Genomic DNA, 17,737 nt, shown 5'->3' with positions numbered 1-17,737 from the left:
AGATTCTTTAATAGAAGTAATTTACAAATATGTTTAACTTTCTGCCACCAGTTGATTTAAAAGAAAAAAGGTTTTCACCGGAGTACCCCTTTAACACCCCACAGGTGTTTGAAAACTTTTCGTTAAAGTCGGATGTGTAAATGAAAAAAAAAAAATTCCACTAAAATGCTGGTTTTTCCCCAAATTTTACTTTTTTACAAAGGGTAATAGGAGAAAATGCCCCCCAAAATTTGTAACCCCATTTCTTCTGAGTATGGAAAAACCCCATGTTTGGACGTCAAGTGCACTGCGAGCGAACTACAATGCTCAGAAGAGGAGGAGCACCATTGAGCTTTTAGAGAGATAATTTGTTTGGAATGGAAGTCGGGGGCCATGTGCATTTACAAAGCCCCCCGTGGTGCCAGAACAGTGGACCCCCCCACATGTGACCCCATTTTGGAAACTACACCCCTCACGGAATGTAATAAGGGGTACAGTGAGCATTTACACCCTACTGGCGTTTGACAGATCTTTGGAACAGTGGTCTGTGCAAACAAAAAAATGACATTTTTCATTTTCACTGACCACTGTTCCAAAAATCTGTCAGACACTTGTGGGGTGTAAATGCTCACTGCACCCCTTATTACATTCCGTGAGGGGTGTAGTTTCCAAAATGGGGTCACATGTGGGTATTTATTTTTTTGGGTTTATGTCAGAACCGCTGTAAAATCAGTCACAACTGTGCAAATCACCAATTCCGGCCTCAAATGTACATAGTGCGCTCTCACTCCTGAGCCTTGTTGTGCGCCCGCAGAGCATTTTACGCCTACATATGGAGTATTTCCGTACTCAGGAGAAATTGCGTAACAAATTTTGGGGGTCTTTTTTTCCTTTAAAAAAATTTTTTTTTACACTAATAGGCTGGTGTAGACCCCAACTTTTCCTTTTTATAAGGGGTAAAATGAGAAAAAGCCCCCCAAAATTTGTAGTGTAATTTCTCCCGAGTACGGAGATATCCCATATATGTCCCTAAACTGTTTCCTTGAAATACGACAGGGCTCCGAAGTGAGAGAGCGCCATGCGCATTTGAGGACTAAATTAGGGATTGCATAGGGGTGGACATAGGGGTATTCTATGCCAGTGATTCCCAAACAGGGTGCCTCCAGCTGTTGCAAAACTCCCAGCATGCCTGGAGTTGTTGTTTTGCAACAGCTGGAGGCTCCGTTTTGGAAACACTGCTGTACAATATGTGTTTCATTTTTATTGGGGGGGGGGACAGTGTAAGGGGGTGTATATGTAGTGTTTTACTCTTTATTAGGTGTTAGTGTAGTGTAGTGTTTTTAGGGTACAGTCACACGGTGAGTTTCCCGCTAGGAATTTGCGCTGCGGTAAAAAATTTGCCGCAGCTCATACTTGAAGCAGGAAACTTGCTGTAAACCCGTCCGTGCGAATGTACCCTGTACCTTCACATGGGGGGGGGGGGGGGCGGCAAACCTCCAGCTGTTTCAAAACTACAACTCCCAGCATGTACTGACAGACCGTGCATGCTGGGAGTTGTAGTTTTGCAACTGCTGGAGGCACATTGGTTGGAAAACCTTCAGTTAGGTTCTGTTACCTAACTCAGTATTTTCCAACCAGTGTGCCTCCAGCTGTTGCAAAACTACAATTCCCAGCATGTACTGATCACAGAAGGGCATGCTGGGAGATGTAGTTATGCAACAGCTGGAGGTACGCAACTACAACTCCTAGCATGCCAAGACAGCTGTTTTCTGTCTGGGCATGCTGGAATTTGTAGTTTTGCAACATCTGGAGTGCTACAAATTAGAGACGACTGAACAGTGATCTCCAAACTGTGGACCTCAAGATGTTGCAAAACTACAACTCCCAGCATGCCCAGACCGCAATCAGCTGTGTGGGCATGCTAGGAGTTGTAGTTTTGCAAGATCTAGAGGGCAGTATAGAGATCACTGTGCAGTGGTCTCTAAACTGCAGACCTCCAGCTGTTGCAAAACTACAAATTCCAGCATGCCCAGAGAGCAAACTGCTGTCTGGGCATGCTGGGAGTTGTAGTTTTGCAACATCTGGAGGGCTACAGTCTAGAGACCACTATAGTGGTCGCAGACTGTAGCCCTCTAGATGTTGCTAGGCAACTACTCACTGGCTTCCGTCGCATCCAGGGAGCCGTCCTCTTCTGCAGCGTGCCGCCCGCAGATCTCCGTCGCCGCCCGCCGATCGCCGTCGCTCCGCAGCCTCTGGAGGGGTATGTGGACTCCGGCGCCGCTCCTCTTCGTTTTCCCCGTTCTGCCCCGCCTATTGTGGGTGGGCAGGACGGGGAAAACTAAAGTAAACCCCTCCGCCCCTAATCTGCTATTGATGGTCGCGTCTAGACCACCAATAGCAGGGATAGGAGGGGTTGCACCCGTGCCACCTCACTCCTATCACTACAGGGGGATCGTGGGTGTCTTAGACACCCGCGATCCCCCTTCTATTCCGGGTCACCGGGTCACCATAGACCCGTAATGACCCGGAATCGGCGCAAATCGCAAGTGTGAATTCACTTGCGATTTGCGCCGATCGCCGACATGGGGAGGTCTAATGACCCCCCTGGGCATTTGCATGGGGTGCCTGCTGATAGACATCAGCAGTCACCCCAGCCCGGTCCCCGGCGGGCGGGAACCGAAATTCCCACGGGCGTATGGATACGCCCTTCGTCCTTAAGTACCAGGACGCAAGGGCGTATGCATGTAGTGTGTGTGGCGCCTCCACGTGCCCGTATGACCTCCCTACAACGCCTGGGCATGCTCCTGATGAGGTGGCGGATGGTCTCCTGAGGGATGTCCTCCCAGACTTGGACTAAAGCATCTGCCAACTCCTGGACAGTCTGTAGTGCAACATGGCTTTGGTGGATGGAGCGAGACATGATGTCCCAATCAGATGATGCTCAATCAGATTGAGGTTTGGGGAACGGGTGGGCCGGTCCATAGCATCAATGCCTTCCTCTTGCAGGAACTGCTGACACACTCCAGCCACATGAGGTCTAGCATTGTCTTGCATTAGGAGGAACCCAGGAACCCCGGCTACCTCTGGCAAGCACATGGAGGGTTGTGCGTCCCCCCAAAGAAATGCCACCCCACACCATTACTGACCCACCATTTGTGGCCTGCTGGAGGTCATTTTGCAGGACTCTGGCAGTGCTCCTCCTGCTCCTCCTTGCACAAAGGTGGAGGTAGCGGTCCTGCTGTTGGGTTATTGCCCTCCTAAGGTCTCCTCCATGCCTCCTGATGTACTGCCCTGTCTCCTTATAGTGGCGGTAGGAACATAGGGCACTGCGCCGTCACCATTGACGGCTATGCAGTACTCACGGAATTCCGAATAAAGAATGAACATGTTCTTTCTTTGCGTAGAACAATTTCAGCAGCGGAATAGTCTGGCCGCTGAAATTACGTAGTGTGAACGGGCCTCGCGGTAGACCCGTTCACACTGATGGAAATGTTCACTGAGCGGTATTCCGGTCACGGAATTCCGCGGGAATTCCACAGTGTGAACATACCCTAAGTGTTCCCTTTATTTTTTTGAGCAGCGTATAACACCAGCTTCTGACCTCATGGTTTTAAACACAATAAACACATTGGATTTTAATACACATCAATATAAGTGAATTTTTAGGGTTGGGCATTTACAAGGTTTTTTTTTACCCCAGGCTCAGGCCTGTGGGTTTGGTTCATTATTGGCCCCATGAAATGCTGTAAAAGGTCAGAGGCAACAGTAAAATGAACAAGACTTGCACTACAAAATGGCACAAAGTTGTGCACAGAGGTAATAGAAGCATATTACACAGTATTATAATTAGCTTTTTTTTTCATTTACTGACATTTTCTCTAGCAACAACTGAAGGGCTATAGGTTGGTGACTTCTGGCTTAACCTCTTAAGGACTCAGGGTTTTTCAGTTTTTGCTCTTTCGTTTTTTCCTCCTTACCTTTTAAAAATCATAACCCTTTCAATTTCCATCTAAAAATCCATATTATGGCTTATTTTTTGCGTCACCAATTCTACTTTTCAGTGACATTAGTCATTTTACCAAAAATTGACTGCAAAACGGGAAAAAAAATCATTGTGCAGCAAAATCGAACAAAAAACATCATTTTGTAAATTTTGGGGGCTTCCGTTTCTACGCAGTGCATATTTCTGTAAAAATGACACCTTATCATTATTCTATAGGTCCATACGGTTAAAATGATACCCTACTTATATAAGTTTGATTTTGTCGTACTTCTGGAAAAAATCATAACTACATGCAGGAAAATTTATACGTTTAAAATGTCCTTTTCTGACCCCTATTTCTTTTTTTTTTTTTTTCCACGTACAGGCTGGTATGAGGGCTCATTTTTTGCAGTGTGATCTGAAGTTGTTATCGTTATGATTTTTCTTTTGATCGGACTTTTTGATCACTATTTATTCATTTTTTAATGGTATAAAAAGTGACCAAAAAAAACGCTTTTTGGGATTTTGGAAATTTTTTGCGCGTACTCCATTGACCGTGCCGTTTTATTAATGATATATTTTTATAGTTTGGACATTTACGCACGCGGCGATACCACATATGTAAATTTTTATTTTTATTTACACTGTTTTATTTTTTTATGGGAAAAGGGGGGTGATTCAAACTTTTATTAGGGAAGGGGTTAAATGACCTTTATTAACACTTTCACCGCGGCGGTCCTGAACAGCCCGACTGAGCAGCCGGGATACTTTCACTTTCACTTCAGACGCGGTGGTCAGCTTTGATCGCCGCATCTGAAGGGTTAATACAGGGCATCACCGCGATCGCTGATGTCCTGTAATAGCCGCGGGTCCCGGCCATTGATAGCCGCCGGGACCGACCCAATATGACGCGAGGACACTGCGGGAGCCGGCGGAGGACGTAAATATACGTCCTGCGTCGTTAAGGGGTTAAAGGGGTACTACGGGGAACTAAACCCATATCCCATCCTTTCCCTCTCACTAACCTATTTATTTGTCTAAATATCATTCATTAGCTATGTACAGCTGTTTCCCTCTTTCAGCTGCCAATTACATACAGGCAGGGAGAGAACGATGTCATTCTCAGATCCTGCTTGTCTTTGTGTAAACCCCTCAATGAGACTAGCCCCCACCCTCCTGGCAGGCAAACACCATGTGATTTCTTTACAGCCACTCCTCCTCTTTCACACCTCCTTTCCTGTGTGAGGACATTTACGGTAGAACAATGCTGCTCTTTTCTTGCTGTAGATATTATCACTTACTGCTGCCATTCAGAGAATATAATAATTTATTGCTGGGGGAAGGAGTTCAGGAGAAATGGGACCACTAAAAAGACACGTTATTGAAGGCACAACAGAAAATTGCGTTAGACTTGTCAGTAAAAGCAGAAAAAGGAAGAGACCACTGTGGTACTCAGCAGAAGTGGCCAAAATCATAAAAAACTAAAAACTAGCATTTAGTCATTATAAAACAACCCAGAGCAATGAAGATAGGGAAATCTACAAGACTAGGCAGAAAGAGGCCAAGCAAGTTATAAGAACTTCTAAAGCGCAGGCAGAAGAAAAACTAGTTCAGTCTGTGAAAAAAGGGGATAAGACATTCTTCAGATATATAAATGAAAAAAGGAAATTAAAACAAGGAATAACTAAATTAAAAACAAAGGAAGGAAGGTGTGTAGAAGAGAATAAGGGGGTAGCCCTTATGAATACTTCTGTTCAGTTTTTACAGAAGAAAAAGAAGGAAAATGACCTCTATTAGAGAGGAAAACTAAGGAATCGTTTGATGCATATATCTTTACAGAGGAAGAGGTTCAATGTTTGCTTTCTAAAGTGAAGACAAATAAATCACAGGGGCCTGATGGGATACACCCAAAATTATTAAAAGAGCTCAGTGGTGAGCTAGCAAAACCGTTAACAGATTTATTTAACCAATCAATGGTAACAGGAGTCGTCCCGGAAGATTGGAAATTAGCAAATGTAGTACCCATTCACAAGAAAGGTAGTAGGGAGGAATCAAGCAACTATAGGCCAGTAAGTCTGACATCAATAGTGGGGAAATTAATGGAAACCCTACTAAAGGATAGGATTGTGGAACATCTAAAATCCCATGGATTGCAAGAGGAAAAACAACATGGGCTTACTTCAGGGAGATCATGTCAAACAAATATTATTGATTTTTTTTGACTGGGTGACTAAAATAATAGATGGCGGAGGGGCAGTAGACATTGCATATCTAGATTTTGGTAAGGCTTTTGACACTGTCCCACATAGAAGACTTATCAATAAACTACAGTCATTGAGCTTGGACTCCCATATTGTTGAGTGGATTAGGCAGTGGCTGAGTGACAGACAACAGAGGGTTGTAGTAAATGGAGAATATTCAGAGCAAGGTCTTGTCACCAGTGGGGACCTCAGGGATCTGTACTGGGACCAATATTGTTTAATATCTTCATAAGTGATATTACAGAAGGTCTAGATTGTAAGGTATGTCTTTTTGCTGATGACACAAAGATATGTAACAGGGTTGATGTTCCTGGAGGAATACGCCAAATGGAAAAGGGTTTAGGCAAACTACAAGAATGGTCAGAACTCTGGCAACAGAAATTTAATGTGGATAAGTGCAAAATAATGCACCTGGGGCATAAAAACCCAAGGGCAGAATATAGAATATTTAACACAGCCCTGACCTCAGTATCTGAGGAAGGGATTTAGGAGTAATTATTTCAGAAGACTTAAAGGTAGGAAGACAATGTAATAGAGCAGCAGGAAACGCTAGCAGAATGCTTGGATGTATAGGGATAGGTATAAGCAGTAGAGAGAGAGAAGTGCTCATGCCGCTGTACAGAACACTGGTGAGACCTCACTTGGAGTATTGTGCGCAGTAGTGGAGACCGTATCTCCAGAAGGATATAGATACTCTAGAGAGAGTTCAGAGAAGAGCTTCTAAACTAGTACATGGATTGCAGGATAAAACTTACCAGGAAAGGTTAAAGGACCTTAACATGTACAGCTTGGAATAAAGAAGAGACAGAGGGAATATGATAGAGACTTTTAAATACATAAAGGAAATCAACACGGTAAAGGAGGAGAGCATATTTAAAAGAAGAAAAACTACCACAAGAGGACATAGTTTTAAATTAGAGGGGCAAAGGTTTAAAAGTAATATCAGGAAGTATTACTTTACTGAGAGAGTAGTGGATGCATGGAATAGCCTTCCTGCCGAAATGGTCACTGCAAATACAGTGAAGGAGTATAAACATGCATGGGATAAGCATAAGGCTATCCTTCATATAAGATAGGGCCAGGGACTATTCATAGTATTCAGATTATTGGGCAGACTAGATGGGCCAAATGGTTCTTATCTGCTGACACATTCTATGTTTCTATGATAGTTTGAAAGAAAAGACATGTACAGTTTACAACACAGCATGCATACAGATAGTAAAAGCAATTGGCTGGCAGCCATTACACAGAGCTGCACTGACTGCTGGGAGTTGTACGGAAAAATAAAAAATTTTGGTGCATTTAGTTGTATTTTTTTAAATTAGCATAATAAAAAAAACAACCTACATAAATTGGGTAACCCTGTAACCATATGGACCTACGGAATAAATATGTGTCACTTTTACTGAAAAGTGCACTGCGTAGAAATGGAAGCCACTAAAAACTATATAATGGCGTGTTTTTTTTTTTTTGTTTTATCATAGATTTTATTATAGTTGATATACTGGGCTTTGTGTTACTATAGCTTATACTGTGCTTACATTTCTATTACTGTCATTGGGTGCATTGGTGTTCCTATAGTTGTAATACTATGCTTATGTTACTATAGGGGTAATTGTGTCACGTGAGTAGTAGTCATATGCTAGGCACTAGTGTTAAGTTGTTGATATACTGTACGTTAACGTTAGTCGGGGCTTGCGTTACTATTGCAGATACACTGGGCATTGAACGTTGCTTTAACTGACATTATGGGCCTATGTTAATATTTCTGGTAATTTGTGCCTTGTTATTGTTGCTTATAGATACTGTGTTTAGTGGTTAATCTAGCTGTTATGCTGAACATTCATGTTACTCGGGGCTTACGTTACTATAGCTCATATACTGTGCATTGATGTGATACAGTGCTTACATTATTTTGAATGAAATACCTAGCTTTAATGTTAACGGTTCCCTATGGTGTGACATACATACGGTCCCCTACAGGGTAATACGCATACAGTTCTTAGTTTAAATAGTTATTGTTGTGGTCTTTTGTTTCAGATATGTCACATTAGGCTTATATTATGTACACTATTGAAGTATCTTAGGCAGTAGTATTACATTTTCGTTTCACATGTGCTTAGTGTTAAGGTCTTGTCATGCGTGTATCTGTTGGGAAATTTGCTCTTATTGGTTATTTAACATGCTGGTCATGTAGTTTTCTTTTGGGATGAGTCTTAGGGTGCAGCAGTAATCATCTTATGCCTGCAAGTATGAGGATACTGCCTTACTGGTACATGAGACCTCAGGTTAAGAACGTCTTGTCCTTTATGTATTGTTTATGCGGGGTCTTTCCATTGTTTACACTTTATGTATGGCATGGTTCAATATGATTACTTATGTGTGTAGCATGGGATGTGTTGCATTTTTCAACATCTATTTCCCTCTTCTGGCTCTTCTTATTGAATACCTATTGACGTCTGTGCTTTGGCCACTTCTCAATCTAACAGACTCATTGTTCCATTATCTATATCTAGCACTTCCCCCTACATTTCCAATCTCGGTCACCTAGGTTTCCTTCTTTTCCATGTGCACCCTGATAGTACCATTCTGGTGGGCTGTGCTATGGCTTTAGTAGGACCAAGTGGTACATCCAGAATTCCATCTTGGTCTCTGCTCCCTAATGGCTGAGTCAGCATCTGGGTAAGGGCAGTCGGGGCAAGCTGTGTATAACTTGGTTGCCCCCTGACTGTAGAGCCTTAAGTTGGTCCGGTCCCTTTTAAGTAAGGTTTTGCTCCTCCCCCCCCCCCCTTTTCTTGTCTCCCTCTTCTCCTAGTCTGCCCAGATACTGGCAGGCTGGGTGAACTGGAGTTCACCCTATCAGGAGGGTCCTAGTTTCCTGAGCTTTGCCATACCCCTCCCACCAGTTATAAGGCAGAGGAACACCCCTTTTTCACTCACTCTGCCCCTGGACCCGGAGTTTTCCTTGTGGGTGCTGCCGGTCGGGTCATAGATCTTGCTGCGCAAATTAGGGCACGTATGGACCGGGAGGGTGAGGGGTGGCTCTCACACTTGATTGTTGAGCTTGCCTCCCCTCCGGTTCCACCGTCGGCTGCAGTGTCTCCTGCAGGGGGTAGGCGGTCCTCCAGGCAGTCCCGCCCTCCTACTTGCCTCAGCCCGAGCCTCTCTGCTCCCCCCCTGCTGCCTCCAGGGGCCGGTCACGTGCCTCAGCCTCTGCTGTGCGAAGGGGCACGTCTTCCGGTCTCCCTCCTCTCCTCCTCACTGTTCCGGTGGCCATTCAAGCAGCAGCAGCAGCTATGGGAGCTACAGATAGTGCTAGCTCTCTCTCCGACGCCGGGCTCCACACCTGGTACATCCTTCCTCCCTGCTCCTACAGCTCCTGACTCCTTGCCCCTGCTATTCCCCCTCTCTCAGGATGCCCCTGCGCCGTCTCCGGCTGCCGGGGATAGCTCACAGGCTGTTTTTGTTCAGCCTTTGCCCCCCCTTCCCCCCCTGCTCTCCCTGTCTTAGCTTCTGCTGCTGCCCTTGCAGTTTCTGCTGCTGTCCTTCCTCCTGCCCCTCCAGCTGTTTCCAGAGGTAGCAGGGAGCGTTCCTGTGCTGACTCCCAACACTTATCCCCCTCTAGGTCCAGGAGAGGGCACAGGCGTTCTCGCCACCGCTCTCGCTCGGGCTCTGGGATGAGGTTCAGGCGGTTTTCCCGGTCATCAAGGTCTTCCAGGCGGAGCGGGCGCTCCAGGTCCTCCTGCTGGAGGTCCCCTTCTACTTCATCCAGATCTAGCTCTTCGATGTCTTCTGGTGCGGGATCCAGGCGCAGGCCAGGCGCCGGGTTCCGGAGTTCAGATGCCTGCGGCGGTGGGAGAATGGTTACATTGATATTTGTTCCCTTATTTCCGCTGATTAACACACGGTGGATAAGGAGCGTAGAGCTTTTTGGGGATAGGTCTTTTGATTGTAAGCCCGGGTAGCCAAGACTATGTCTAACTGGTTGCAGGCGTTTAGTGTTTTGGGGTGTGTGATGGGGCAGAAGCATCCTGAACGATGTGCTGAACTGTTTATTTACCAGGACATGGTTTATTCCTCTTACAAGTCTCATGGCGGCACTGCTTGGTGGTGCTATGATGAGGAGTTCAGGAGGCGTCTTCAGCCTGAGATGGGGTGGGGTGTTAAGGTCACGGATGTGTGGCTGAGGCTTATGTTGTCCCCTAAGGTTCCACCCTTTCAGCCCGGGGCTGCTGTGTCGGGCCATTCTTCTGGTCCCGGTGCGGTGGCTATGCGCCGCCCAGGGGCGTGCTGGCTCTTCAATGAAGGCCACTGCCGTTTTTTCTAGTTGTGCACGAGCGCTCCTCCTTTGGGGGCGCTTATGCCGCTGTCAAATGCACCTGCCCCGCTGCCAAGACGGCCTCCGGCAACCCGAAGGACGTGAGCGTGGAAGCGATGGGCCCGTGGCTCAACCAGTACCCAAATAGGGAGGCTGCTGACTTGTTACGTTTTGGATTTTCTGTTCGTTTTTTCATCCCTTTTTTGTATGATGGTTCTCCTTGTTTTGCCCCTAACCTCAAATCAGCTAGCGCTCATCCGGTGGTTTTGCTTGCGAAGCTGTCGGATGAGGTGGCTAAGGTAGGATGGAGGGTCCATTTTTGTCTCCTCCTTTTCCGAACCTCAGGGTTTTCCCCCCTGGGTTTGGTTCCTAAGAAGGAGGAGTGGAAATTTCGGCTTATCCATCATTTGTCCTATGCTGAGGGTGCTTCCGTCAATGACGGTATTCCGTCGGGGGAATCTTCTGTGCAATACGTGTCGTTTGACAGGGCTGTTGATTTGGTCTGTATGGAGGGTAGGGGTGATTTGCTGGCTAAATCGGATGTGGAGTCTGCTTTTTGTCTCCTTCCGGTTCACTTGGATTGTCATCACTTGTTGGGTTGTTTTGTGGATGGCGATTATTTTTATGATGCTTGCCTCCAAATGGGCTGCTCTATCTTGCTACTATTTTGAGCTTTTTGGCTCTTTTCTGGAAGGGGTCGTTGGATATGAGACCGGTTCATTGTCTGTCACGCATTATTTGGACGATTTTCTGTTTGTGGGCCCGGCGGGTTCTGATCACTGTAGTTACCTGTTACACACTTTTCGTATTTTCATGGAGCGCTTTGGTGTCCTGTTGTCCGGGGACAAGACGGTGGGTCCTGGCACGGTGTTGTCCTTTCTTGGGATCGAGTTTGACACCCTGGCTATGGTTTACCGTCTCCCCACGGATAAGGTGGAGAAGCTGGGTGCTTTGTTGCTTGGTTTCCTGGGTGCTTCTAAGGTTTCTTTTGTCCAGTTTCAGTCATTGCTTGGTTTGTTGAATTTCGCTTGCAGGATTACGTCCATGGGCAGGGTTTTTTTCCTGCAGGTTGTCCTTGGCAACCAGATGCGCTAGGCGCCCGGGTAATCGCATCTGTGTCACCAGAGCCCTCAAGGCTGATATTTCAGTTTGGTTACGCTTTTTGGAGTCTTACAACGGGCGCACCTGTTTTCAGCTCCCGTTTGCGACTAATGGCGAGTTGGCTATGTTCACGGATGCATCTGGTTTGGTCGGCTTTGGTGCCATGTTTGGTTCTCAGTGGTGTGCGGGTGAGTAGCCCGATTCCTGGCATTCAGCTGGCTGGTGTCGGACTTTGGTGTTGCTGGAGCTGTTTCCTGTTGTAGCGGCAGTGGAGCTGTGGCGGGCCGCCCTTAGCGACTGCCGGGTTTTTGGAGTGACAACATGGGTGTTGTTTCTGCTATTAATGGTCTTTCTTCTGGCTCTCCTCCTGTGATAGGTTTGCTGCAGCACTTGATTCTTCGTTGCCTTGAATTTAATATCTGGTTTTGGGCCCAACATGTTCCGGGGGTTGACAATAAAGTTGCTGACGCTTTATCTTGTTTTCCTTGGCAGGATTTTCGTCAGTTGCTGCCCCAAGCGGATCTGGAGGGTTGCCTGTGCCCGGGCATCCTGTGTGAGATCGTGGAGACTGTTTGATGTCCCTGGTTAGGTCCTCTGTGGCTCTGGTCTCCTGGTCTTCTCATGGTAAGGCATGGGCTGAGTGTTTGGAGTTGGTGGGTTCTCGCAATGTTGCTAGCGTGGTTCCAGACAGGCTTGAGGTCACTCTGGACTATTTGTTAGCTCTGCGTCGGCAGTGTTTTTCGGGTTTGGTTGCTGCTCGCAGGATGTCCGGGGTGGCTTTTTATTTTCAGCTCTTGGGTTGGTCTGATGTCACTAAGTTTTTTTGTGGTCCGTCAGGCCCTGAAGAGTTGGTCGAGGGAGCAGGTCAGTCTCTATGTGCGTCGCCCAGTGTCTTCGGAAATTGTCGTACTTCTGAAAAAAATCATAACTTCATGGAGGAAAATTTATATGTTAAAAATTCTCATCTTCTAACCCCTATAACTTTTTTTATTTTTCCGCGTATGGGTCGGTATGAGAACTCAATTTTTTTGCACCGTGTTCTGAAGTTTTTATCGGTAGCATTTTTATATTGATCAGACTTTTTGATCGCTTTTTATAAATTTTTTCATGATATAAAAAGTGACCAAAAATACGCTATTTTGAACTTTGGAATTTTTTTGTGCATACGCCATTGACCGTGCTATTTAATTAATAATACATTTTTATTATTAGACATTTCCGCACGCGGCGATACCACAAGTGTTTATTTTTATTTTCACAGTTTATTTATTTATTTTTTATGGGAAAAGGGGTGTGATTCAAATTTTTATTAGGGAAGGAGTTAAATGACCTTTGTTAAAGGGGTATTCCAGGCCAAAACTTTTTTTTATATATCAACTGGCTCCGGAAAGTTAAACAGATTTGTAAATTACTTCTATTAAAAAATCTTAATCCTTCCAATAGTTATTAACTTCTGAAGTTGAGTTGATGTTTTTTGTCTAACTGCTCTCTGATGACTCACGTCCCGGGAGCTGTGCAGTTCCTATGGGAATATTCTCCAATCATGCACAGCTCCCGGGACGTGACATCATCATTGAGCAGTTAGACAGAAAACTTCAGAAGCTAATAACTATTGGAAGGATTAAGATTTTTTAATAGAAGTAATTTACAAATCTGTTTAACTTTTCGGAGCCAGTTGATATATATAAAAAAAGGTTTTGCCTGGAATACCCCTTTAACTTTTTTTTCCACTTTTTTTTTGCAGTGCTATAGCTCCCGTAGGGAGCTATAGCACTGCACACACTGATATCTTATGCTGATCCCTGCAAAGCCATAGCTTTGCATGGATCAGTGAGATAGGGGCTCGATTGCTCAAGTCTGTAGTTCAGGCTTGGAGCAATCAAACCCTGATCGGACACGACGGAGACAGGTAAGGGGACCTCCGCTTACGTCCTAGCTGATCGAAACATCCCGATTTTATTGCCATGTCCCGATCAGCCTGACTGATCTGCCGAAGAAGCGTTTACTTTCACTTTCAGACGCAGCGATCAACTTTGATTGCCGCGTTTGAAGGGTTAATAGCTGTTTGCCCAGGGTCCCGATCCGGAGTGATGCGGGGTCACGGCGTGACCCCGCTTTAAACTCCGGGACTGGGCGTAGGGCGTACAGGTACGCCCTACGTCCTTAAGAGGTTAAAAACCGTATACGGTTTGAAAAGTGATGTCCGGTTGTATCCTTTTATTTTTTTTTACTTTTCACTCCATTATGAATAACGTTTCACTTGTTTGATTGAAAAAAACTGTGCAAAGTCAAAAACCGTATGGTGCAAACCGGATGAAACCGTACGCACATACGGTACTCTACGGTTCCCATTGATTCCCAGGTTTTAAAAAAACGTATATGGTTTCAATAGTTTTTCACCCGGACCAAAAACCGTGGTAGGCTACGGTTTTGGGTACGTGAAACAATGGACAAAACCGTACAAGACGCAAAACGGATGCAGCCGGATGCATTGCTTGGCATATGGTTTTCAGTGAAGAGTCAATGCATACAGTTTTCAATACGGTTCCATACGGTTTTCAGATTGAAAACTTATATGGGAACGTAATGCAAAAAGGTGGTGTGAATGCACCCTAACTGGTATGATCCCCTTGTGCAGCCATATCTGCATCTACATTTCTTCTATATGTTGATCAGTCTTGAACATAGGCTTGCACAGGGGCAGGCTGAGCTGGGGGTCAGGGCCGCCACCACACAGGGGCATCGCTAGGAATAAATACAGGCCACAGATAGCCGCGTACTGCCCGCTCTCCTATGTAACCCACAGCAGGGAGAGAAAGAGACAGCAATGCCCTCCTCACTGCCCCTGCTTAACTGCTGCTGTGGCCAGGCAGGTGCATTGCAGCTGTATGACAGGTCACCTGACCCCACACAGGCATTTCCTAGTTGTGCTCCACCCCCTCAGGTCACATGACCCCACACAGGCATTTCCTAGTTGTGCTCCACCCCCTCAGGTCACATGATCTTACTGGACCCTGCTGCTGAGAAGTCTTCACAGGAAAAGTCATGCCCTGCCCCTTGCTGTAATGTGGAGGCAGTGCAGGTGTTGGGAGACTTACTTGCTGACTATGATGTCGCTTTTTGGCTTGAGTCTGCATTGTTACCTGGCTGTCACCAGTCCCCTCCATCCTTATAAGCATGCACCTCACTGACTGCTCCCCCATTGGGACCTCCAGAGACCACTCATTGTAGGCACCATCTGCCCTGGAGCTGATGCTCTACTCTGAGGTAAGATGACCTTACTATGTGTACTCGTATGCTTTATGCATTTGTTTTGTTGTGTATGTACTGTATAGCAGCCTGTGGCTCTCCAGCTGTTGCAAAACTACAACTCCTACCTTGTTCATACCGCCTTTGGCTGTCCAGGAATGATTGGAGGTGTAGTTTAGGCACAGGTTGGGGAAGCCTGATGTATACAGTAAATTATATGTATATATCTGCATATTGTGTATACAATGGGTATAATATATGGCAGTGGTCTTCAACCTGCGGACCTCCAGATGTTGCAAAACTACAACTCCCAGCAGCCGGCGGCTGTCCATTCATGTTGTAGTTTTGCAACATCTGGAGGACCGCAGGTTGGAGACCACTGATATATGGTATAAATTGTGATGGCACCGATACTGGACATTGGTACTTGTACTCTTACATATGTTCCCGCTACCCATCCCAATACCTGCAGAATTCATATTCCCCAACATTTTGGAAAAAGGAAGGATTCCCTACTTACCTACTTGGGGCTTGTACCTAATAGGGGGATTCCCTACCTACCTTAGTGGGAGCTTCTACCTAATAGGCAGATATCCTACCTATCTTCTGGGGGATTCTCTACCTACGTACTGGGGGCTTCTTTCTCACTGAGGGCCTCGTGCTTGACTTTCTAATACGACTTCACAAAGTCTAGAGCAGGGGTACTCAACTATTTTTAGTGAGGGTCCGCTCATCCAGGTCTGTCACCGGTAGAGGTCAGAGCTAAGCTCTAAAGCCTGGTTCACACCTATTGGCCACAGTGCCACGACGGATACAATAGGTAATATGGTTGAACTCTGGAGGATGTAAATGTACTGTTTCCTGTATTTTCTGAATACTGCCGCATACTGTACCTTTAAAAATAATGCAGCTGCCTACTGTACCCCTGAAAATAATACTGCCACATACTGTACCCCTATAAATGATACAGCTGCCTACTAGACCACTGAAAATAATATGGCTGCATACTGTACCCCTGAAAATAATACTGCAGCATACTGTACCCCTATAAATAATACACCTGCCTACTAGACCACTGAAAATAATATGGCTGCATACTGTACCGCTGAAAATAATACTGTCACAGACTGTATCTCTGAAAATACTGCTGCATACTGTATCCCTAAAAATAATACAGCTGCCTACTGTACCCCTGAGAATTATATTGCTGCATACTGTACACCTGAAAATAATACTGCCACAGACTGTATCTCAGCTACCGCATACTGTACCAATGAAAATAATACTGCCACAGACAATAAAATACTGCCCCTGAATGTAATAATGCCGCACTGTACCCCTAAATAAAATACTGCCACATGCTATACCCCAGAATATAATATTGCCACACACTGTACCCCTAAATATATTAATGCCACAAACTGTACCACTAAATATATTACTGCCACACACTGTACCCCCTGAATATAATACTGCCATATACTATACCCCTGTATATATTACTGCCTGCATGCTGTGCCCCTTTATAGATTACTGCCAGCATGCCCTACCCCTGGATATATTACTGCCTCACACTGTGCCCTGGTATAGTGCTGCCACATGCTATGCCCCTGATATATTACTGCCACATGCTGTGCTCTAGATATATTACTGTCAAATGCTTTATCCCTGGTATATTTCTACCACACGGTATGCCCCTGGTATAGTACTGCCACACCCTATATCCCTGTTATATTACTGGCACATGCTATAGGGGAGATTTATCAAAACCTGTGGACAGGCAAAGTTGCCCAGTTGCCCAAAGCAACCATTCAAATCACTTCTTTCATTCTTAACAAGGCTTTTGAAAAATGAAAGAAGCGATCTGATTGGTTGCTATGGGAAACTGGGCACTGGTTTTGATAAATCTCCCCCTTTGTCCCCAAATATAATTTTGACAAACACTGTGCCCAGTACCGACTTATTGTACCATAAAACAATGAATTATGCCGCTGTGCCCTCTCAATAAATGATGCCGCTGTTCCCTCTCAATAAATGATGCTGCTGTGCCCCCTCAATAAATGATGCCGCTGTGCCCCCTCAATAAAGGATGCCGCTGTGCCCCCTCAATAAAGGAATAAAGGATGCCGCTGCGCCCCCTCAATGAATGATGCCGCTGCGCCCCCTCAATGAATGATGCCGCTGCGCCCCCTCAATGAATGATGCCGCTGCGCCCCCTCAATGAATGATGCCGCTGCGCCCCCTCAATGAATGATGCCGCTGCGCCCCCTCAATGAATGATGCCGCTGCGCCCCCTCAATGAATGATGCCGCTGCGCCCCCTCAATGAATGATGCCGCTGCGCCCCCTCAATGAATGATGCCGCTGCGCCCCCTCAATGAATGATGCCGCTGCGCCCCCTCAATGAATGATGCCGCTGCGCCCCCTCAATGAATGATGCCGCTGCGCCCCCTCAATGAATGATGCCGCTGTGCCCCTTCTCACCCCCCCCCCGTCTTTCTGACAGGAGATCAGCATTGCTCAGTAGCTTCAGTGGCAGTGGAAGTAGACCGGGTCAGCAGTGCTCACAGCAGACTATGACAGGACACCAGTGTACCGGGCTGGCATTCACTTTTTCCCCCTCACTCAGCACATGATAAAAGATGCCGCCGAGACTAAAAACAGACGTGCGTGCCTGCGTGGACCACGTCTGTTCACAGCAGCCTCCCCGCCCCATCTCCTGGTATTAAGACCACGCAGCATGTTACGCTGCACCGTGCTACTTCCCAAAAGCCACCGCTGTATAAAGCAGTGGTGGCAATAACGGTGGCCAGAGCAGATGATGCAGGAAGCGCTAATAGCGCAGCCT

The 17,737-nt window shown here is 46.0% G+C and overlaps 1 protein-coding gene and 1 long non-coding RNA gene across 4 annotated transcripts in view; one reads left to right on the top strand and one right to left on the bottom strand.

The window, feature by feature from the left end:
- LOC130276901 (mucin-5AC-like) overlaps nucleotides 1-17,737 on the bottom strand; it is a 442,145-nt gene that overhangs the window by 399,062 nt on the left and 25,346 nt on the right. The window lies entirely within an intron of this gene.
- The window catches only part of LOC130276909 (uncharacterized), a 125,750-nt gene continuing 122,680 nt past the window's right edge, over nucleotides 14,668-17,737 (top strand). The window contains exon 1 of the long non-coding RNA XR_008845293.1: nucleotides 14,668-14,908. This is a non-coding gene — a long non-coding RNA (uncharacterized LOC130276909). The remainder of the gene's footprint in view (nucleotides 14,909-17,737) is intronic.

Source organism: Hyla sarda, chromosome 6 (genome assembly GCF_029499605.1).
Source record: "Hyla sarda isolate aHylSar1 chromosome 6, aHylSar1.hap1, whole genome shotgun sequence".
Lineage (NCBI taxonomy): Eukaryota > Metazoa > Chordata > Amphibia > Anura > Hylidae > Hyla > Hyla sarda.
This window is presented reverse-complemented; position numbering and strand designations above follow the sequence as displayed.